Source organism: Lonchura striata, chromosome 4, assembly GCF_050655825.1.
Source record: "Lonchura striata isolate lonStrDom1 chromosome 4, ASM5065582v1, whole genome shotgun sequence".
NCBI classification, from domain to species: domain Eukaryota; kingdom Metazoa; phylum Chordata; class Aves; order Passeriformes; family Estrildidae; genus Lonchura; species Lonchura striata.
The window spans coordinates 67834999-67843171 of NC_140706.1; positions in this window are offsets into that span (position 1 = coordinate 67834999).

Below are 8173 nucleotides of genomic sequence, written 5' to 3' on the forward strand. Positions count from 1 at the left end.
GCAAACAAAAAAACTGAGTAGTACCAGGAAGGGGGAGGATATGAATAAGGAAGGAATATCCCTTATGAGTTCCTTGTTTGGTTTGCTCATATTTATTCAGCCTATTCTGCCCAAATTTGTTTAGTTTCTGTATGTAAACACCACTACTGTTTAAGAGCAGTGTTTAATTCTGGTTTGGAACAGCTTCAGCCTATGACAGCTGTCAGCCTTCCTTCTTCTGAGAAGAAAATGATGCAGGCATTGTGCCTTGATTTGTGTGTGCTGGGAGGGTGTGACACTGGCAGGATGTTTCATGACTCCTGAGCAGATGCCATTCATCTCAGTCAACTGTTCTCAAAAATACTACATTTCAGTTGCAGGCATCTAAATCCCCATTAAATTCTTCAGGCTACTTTAAGCTTTGACATGGTAACCCCTGAAATTGTGCAGACATTGTGCCTCTGAAGTCCCCAGAGGGAGGGCTCTGCAGAGCCCAGACTGAGTCTGGCTTTGCTGAACAGCATGGATTTTCCTTGCTCTGTAGGAAAAACCTGTGTGGAAAACTCAGTCTCTTTCAGGTGGTCTAGGGCCTGTATGTGCAAGTGATGGTGTTTGTGCACAGCCTGTGCTCCTGTGTGCACTTGCATATTCCTATTTCTATTATATACATAGAAAACAAGTGTTCCCTTATGAAGGTTTGAGTGTTAAGAACTAAATATATCCCTACACATGCTCTTCCCTCCAGGAGAGAAAGCCCCTAGAGACTTAGCAAGGTTGCTAAAACTTTTAACCTGGCCACATAACAAGAGCCAGTGTCCCCAGGGTAGAGTGTTGTAGTGAGAGAAAATGAAGGTTTCTCTTCAGCCTGGAGTTCAGACTTCACCAGGGTCTGATTTTTAAAGTCTTTCCAGGCTGAGCAGATTGCCTGTGGCAGCTGTTGGATGTGCTGCACTCAGGGCTGGCAGAGCCCCATCCCTGCCACGCTGCTTGCTTCCTCAGTGCAGGCTTTGTGTTTATCCTCTGCTGAGGGAGAAGTTGTGTTTCCATTGGGTTTTATTTACTCTTTTATAAGACTCCCAGTTTACTGCTGGAATTTAACTGGGCTCCAAAGCGCTCTCTCCTGCTCACAAAACTGTGCTGCTGCTCTGCTCCTGGTTTTCTTTTGGTGATGAGGGGCCTCTGAAGCTAAAGCACTGTCTCCTCCTTGCCTGCAGGCTGTGGAAAGGCTTGTGGTGCATCTCTGGAATGGGAATGGGCATGGACACCTTTCATCTCCTCAGCCTCTTCTACCCAGCAGTGCGTGGGTCTTCACCAGGATGGAGAAGATCAGTGCCTCCCCATCAGAGCTGAGAGTAAGGATTTGTCCAAAATGATTTTAGACCAGCCCGAAAAACCATTCCTGGCAATTTAAACACTCCTCTTTTGTAGAGAGACAGTACAGTACTAAAACTGCCTTCCCCAGAGGCTCTCTGGGCCATTTCCTCACCTCACAGAGCTGGTTTCCTTCTGCAAGGCACAAACTCTTCATTATAGGGAACAGAATACTTTTAGGAGCTCTGGGGAAGGGACCCAGGCAGGGCAGGTCTGTGCTTTTTGCCTGGTTTCCTATGGAGCAGTGTTTATGGAGCTGTGCTGGCCACGTGTCTGCCAGGCCTTCCCAGTGACTTTGCATCATCTCTGAAATGTCAAATTTGATACAAAGGCAGCAGTTTCCAAGGGTGTTGGCTTCCTAGAAGTGGGCAGGTGAAAGATAGGGGAACCTTTTAGCTCAAGGAAATCTCGGTGTGTTCTCTGGGCTTGGTGGACATCAGAGAATGCAAACAGGACCTCAGCCAGGTGGGACCTGTCCCCAGGAGTCCCAGCTTCAGTGAGGCAGGGCCACCTGTTTGATCTCCATCCTTGCCTCTGCAGGGTGCAGGCTGGGGAGGTTTTTCTGAGGGGGAGAGGCAGGCCATAACACCAAAATGTGGGATGTGTGTTATGCTCTGACAAAGTGTCAGTGATACCACGTGCAGGTTTGTGTTTATAAGTAAAAATCAGGGTGTGTTCAGAAGATAGAATCCAACCTGGCCATTTTCATCAGTGGGAACTTTGTCTGAATAAGGGTGTCAAAATACAGTCACTGCCATACAAACTCACTCATCTCTGCTTTGGAGACCTTTAAGTTCTTCAAACAACTGAATGTGTGACTTTGCACTGGGCAGGATCTTCTTTGGCTCTAGAGGGAGCAAGCACATAAATTGTGGGACATTTGTAATCCAGATCCAGGCCACTCCAGAGCAAATCTGCAAAGCTGTCAATAAAGCAGGAGAACATTATGAATTAGTGCATGATAAATGAGCTGATGGGCTGGCAGCTGATCCCATCAATACATTGAAATGTCATTGCTGGTGCCAGGCTGAAGTGCTTTGATGTTGGTCTTCCCTTGATTTGGTGAAAGGATTTTTGTGGACATGGCCATCATCATCATAATGGCTAAACAGAGGAACCACTCTACCTTCTCTGGAAAAGTGGGATGTATTAAGGAAGTACCAGGTGCTAAACCCTCTTTAGTGCTCCATCTTTCTTCTTTAAGAAGAGTAAGCTGCCATTTGAAAACAAATGTACTGCATCTAACCCTGCTTTCAAACATTGTGATGGGGAAAATTAGTGGCTTCTAAAATGTGTGTTTCCTATTTGGCTTTTGCCTGGTTTTAAAATGCTATTTGCTTTCATTTTCTTGCTGAGCCAGCCCTGGCAAATCTTAGAAAGGAACCCTGGAAGACTCCATTTTCTCAGCAGCACTGGGGATATTGCCAGGTAGGGGATAGTCTTTTCTTCTGGGACTTGTGCTTGGGGTAAAGATAATAGATTGTTGGGGTGTTTACAGAAAATAAATGCCAGTTCTGTGTGGAGAAGTGGAAGAAGAAACTGGGGCTGGAAAATATTTCATTGGCTTTTATGAAAAACCTTAAAGCTGCTGCTGAGAAAAATAATTATCTTTAAGCAAACAATTCCACTTGGAATAGTAACACCCCAAAAGCATTTCCAGCCTTAGTTCAGGAGTGCTCTTTCCACGCTCTCTTATTCAGCTGATTCCCTGTGTTCCTCCAGCTGGAGTTGTAAAAATGACAGGAAAGATTAATTAAATGTATCCCATCAATTCCTCCTTGGCCCTTTGATAGTCTGCTCTTCTTTAGAGATTTCTTGATGTCTTGAGGCAAGATGTCCCATGGGCTTTCTTGGGGACCACACACAGACACTCAGCTTCTTCTGGCATTTCTGGCATTTTTTTCTGCTAATTGCCCACCTTCTAACAAGCAGCTTCTCCAGAGTGGCAAACAACTTCCTTTGAATAGCTCGGATGTGCTCGGCTACCGGGGAATGGCAAATCAACAGAAGCGTCTCTGTTGTGCCTTTTGCTCCTCACAACATGTGAATGCTGTGAAAAAACAAGACACACCAGCGGGGCTGGTTGCCTCCACAGCACGTCTGAGGCTGTATCCGTATGAATCCTGCTCCCCTGTCCAGTTTGGGGAGGCTGAGACCAGGAATGGGCGCTTCTGAAGGCAAACCAGTTACGTGCGTTCCCACATGCCGTGTTCTTGAGGCAGAGGCAAATCCCTGCAGTTACATAAGATGCTGGGCTCAAAGCTTTGCATAATTGTGTTCTCTATCATTTCAATCTCGTGTGTTTTAAAATTTTGCTTTCCTGGCCAATGCAATTTATTACAATAAACTTGTAATCTGCTGCATTGGGCTTTATCATCTCCTCACTTGAGACGGGAAGCAGTTATAGATCTCTGAAAGAGATGTCCTACTTAGACACAGGAAAATGTCTTTCACAGGACACCATGTTTTATAAGAGAGGATTTAAAACTGTGATAACATCTTGGAGTGCAAACTTGGGACCTTTGTCCTTCCTGAGCTGTGCTGTCTCCCATCGATGAAGCTCTGAGCTGGGGCAGGTGCTGAGGGGCTGGGGCTGCTGTCCCTGCTTGCCATGTGTCACAGCTGGCTCACTTCGCCATCTAAAAACAGTCACCCAGTGCCATCTGAGATGCCACTGAGTAATCAAAACATCTGCAGACATGTTTTTTGGCCATGGAGGTTTTGCCCTTCGGTACAGGGAGCTGTGACCAAACAGGACTCCCAGAGATGTCTCAGACGGTGTTGGGTGCTTTCTTCAGAAGACTGAAGCAGCTTTGGTTTCCAAAGCAAGACCAACTCTGTGGCAAAGGGCTGATGCTGGATGGTCGGTACTCTGAGTTCTCCTTGGCACTGTTTGTACCTCTGGGTTTGACCCCGAGGACCGAAATCAATCCCTGAAGCGAGCAATGGTTGGAATTCCCATCCTGGGTCACGTGTATTTGTCCCCGAGGAGGGCTGGATAGATGCTCCGACTTTTTGGGAAAGCCCACCAGATGGAGCTCGTGTTTGAGGGATCAAGTTCTAGCGAGGAGCTGGGAAAATAGGACATAGACCTGTTTTTTATTGGATTGTTTCAGTAACAGGGTTGAGTTGAGCAAGCCTGGCCTCCTAAGCTCTTGCTTGTAACAGGAAACGTTCAGTGCTAACGATGTGGAAAAAGGAAATGTTTTTGCAGCTAGAAGTGCTTGGAGCTTTCACTGATGTTTTAATTTTCTTGTCACTGTCATATTTTGCAGAACTGTTTTAGCACTCATTCCCTCAAATATATCTGTCCCTTAGTGTGCTTCTCATATTTAATTATAATAACTACATCCCTTAGTTACTAAATCCATGTAAAATCAAAGCAGTGGAAAACTTCCTTAGTGGTCTAAAAAGGAAAAAAATCCCAAACACTGGGGAGTGGAAAGGAAAAGTATTCAGCCTTAAACTTAGTTACCTAAAAGACAGCTAATAAAACTTTGGAGTGTGGCAAAGAAAGCAGAATTAAGCATGTCTTAGTCCACAAAGGTGTAATCCATGAATTCAGAGGTCCAGCAACACATCATTCCTCTGCTAATTTTGGTGTGCACGTCACCTCTCAGCCTTGTGCTTCCAAAGCTTTTAAAAACACATTTCTAGAAGTCCATTTGTTATTTGTGTAATCAAACAGCCCCAGCAATACATCAGGGAGCAGTGTAAACACTCTGGCTATGAGGACGTGGTGCTTATCTTCAGCATGGGTGGTGCAGGCACCGGGGCTTCGGCCCCTGCTCTGCCCACAGCCCGAGGTGGCCACGAGTCACGTCCTGCATGGCAAACACAGCCAGTGGATGCCACTGATTTCACCTCCTGATGAGACACACAAGCCCTTGCAGCACACCTCTGTTCCCTGCCACCCATCCTGGTAGCACTGGGGACATCCTGGGGGTAAGGTGAAGCTGAGCAAGACACGCTTGCTCACAGATTTATTTGAAGCTCCACCAACCAACCACAAAATGTGTTCATGCTGAACAGTAATTTCAACCAGCACCAAGCTGGGCCTCCTGCCTCATGCCATGGGATTTCTCGCTTTGTGAGACAAAAGCCAGTCAGATGAGCTTTTATTCTAAATCATTTAGGATGAGTTTGCCTTCAGTAATGCCTTTAGAAGAACCATTCTGTAAGCTGGCCATCCCACTGTCACTGCCTCAAGCTCTCCTCTGCTGTGTGCATGTGAATGCCAGCACACAAAACATCCCTGCTAATTGCTGAGTGCTGCTGGATGCACTTGGGTAGGAAAAAAGGAGCGTATGTGCTTTAACAGAGCTGGATGTGTGCTCTGAGTGCTGGCTGTAGTTCTGCAGTAGCCAGATGTGGCACCATGCTTAATTTAACCTCTCTTTGTGTTGTTACAGCCTGTAGTGCAGACCTTGAAAATGGGCAAAGTTGGAAACTGGAGCTCCCCAGAGGAGAAAGGTTTGTTCTCTCGTTGCTCCCTGTCAGAAATGACAGAGAATCAAATCTTAGCTCTGCTGTGTTTCAGGTTCTCCCAGTAATGGTACCACTGGTCAATGAGTGATAATTTACCTTTCCTCTTTTTTCTTTCTTTCTTGGTATTTTCTGTCTATTCAGTAAATTGAGTATTCTCATTTCCCAGGAATCCTGGGTGCCACTGGTTAACCAAAAGGGAAGAACTTGAGGATGTCCAAGGCTGGTCCTTACTTTGATGGAGGAAGAAGTAGAGGAGGTTGATGCTGTGGATTTCTCAGTGGCCTGGAAGGAATTAGGACATTACAGACGTCCCTTGTCTGTCCTGAGTAAAGGTAAATCCTTCTCAATCAGTTGCCATCACATAAATCCAAAATCAGTTCTTCAAACCCATTCCAGTCTTCTAGGTTTTGCTGTCTTTTGCATTTCACAGGCAACCATTTATGGAGTCTTCAAATTGGCCTTAAGAATTGCAATTACTTCTCTTGCACCAAGGATTTATGAGCAGGAGAATATCCTATTTGCCCACACACATGCAGAGCTGAAGGGCATTAAATAAATAAAAAAAGAAGTTTAGGATTTAGTTTCAAGTTCCATTTTTGAACAGCTGATTCTTGTTGCTCCATTGTGTGTGTGTAAATTGTGTTGAGAAAATAGTGACTTAAACCAGCACTTTGCAGTGACATGTCTGAAACAATTCTTCTTTGAAGACAGGGATATAACAAGAACTTGGGTCTGGGCTGTGTCTATGGAAACACCTTCACACAGGAATTTAAGGGTGTGTGTTCTAGATCAAAGTAGCCTGTAGTTCATAATAGGTCTAATTACCATACCAGTCATCTTCATTAAAATAATTTGTTTTAATTAAAAGAATAGATATTTGGCATCAGAGTTTACAGGGTGTGTTGGGCACTTGAGTTTAAATCAATGGTTTGTTAATAATTTTATCTGGAAAGTAGATTATTTAAATTATGCAAAGTAGCATTGTTTTTCTTTCTCAGTAGAATGAAGTTATGATTAAGAAATAACGCTTGGAGCATGAAAGCTCTGCTTGTCATTATTTTTCACATTCGTGTTTGAGATTTTAGAGTGAAGTTGTTCATCTTCAAACTGGTTTATAATAATATATTGAATTTGACAAAATAAAACAAGTGCTGCAGCAGTGTTTAAAAGCAGGTGTTTTCCAATGGTGATATGGAAAAGCCAATACTGGGTGCTTGATTCAATTGGACCACATTTTGGATTTGGATTGTATTTTTGTGCAGTTGGAGCAGTAAGTCTTGTTAATCAGTTCATAAAACAGTAGGATTAAAAAAAATGCACTGAAGGTGTAAAAAAATCAACGCCAGAAGAGTTTCAAGAGTAGCTTAATAAATAAAACATAACTGGATAAAATGGGCAAGTAATGAGTTGAAGGCAGGCCAAATGTGTGATTTCTTGGGGTCAGTGGCAATGCATTAGCTTGCACTGCAGCTGGGTGCAGCCTGGAGGTGTTGTGGTATTGCACTAGCCGGGCGGTGCTGTTGGGGTGCCTCCTTTTATCCCGCTCCCGCAGCGCTTCCAGGGGCGCAGCGCAAACGCTGCGTTCATTCCAACCGCTGCACGAGCTTTTGATTTCCCTCAGGAGAGAGGAAGGAAAATGCCTCTTATTAGGAAAAGAAATCAGGGTTAGGGCTAGCAGAGAGTCAGCCATGTCTGCTGGGCATGGTGCTCCGTGCCGGGCTGTGCTCATGCAGCACACAAGGGAAGGTGTTGGCTCAGGCCCGTGCTCTGCTGGGCCCCACAAGGCTGTCACTTCTGTCACAGATCACTGCTTCAAGCAGCACCCACCTACTCCCTAAAGGGCAGGAATAAAACCCTCTTTCTCAGATGAAACCTGTAGGCACCATCAGTATTCCTGCTGTAAGTAGGAGCATGGTCTCCATGCTCACAGCATTTGGTTTTAGCCCTTCCTGGGCGCTGTTGCTGCTCGGCTTCCACTTGGGCACTCGTGTGTGTCTTTTCTGGGGAAGGCAGTAGCAGCTCCCAAGCCAGAGGCTTCCAAGATGCCTCTGGAGGCCCCTGCTGTCCCACCCATCCCTCTTCTGGGAGAGTGAGCTCCGTGTGATGCTGCATAACTAAAACCCATCACAGTCTGGGTTATCAGGCAGCATCGATCGGTAAGGCTGGGTTAGCACTTCAGTTTATGATGTTAAAAAATAGCAATACCATCTCCCAAGTAATAAATGCTAATCAATGGGGTACTGATAACAGATCTTCAGATCTGCACCACAATGAGAATAATTTAATTTGGCAAAAAAATTGTATGTGCACAAAATTAAGCACACATGCAAGCACT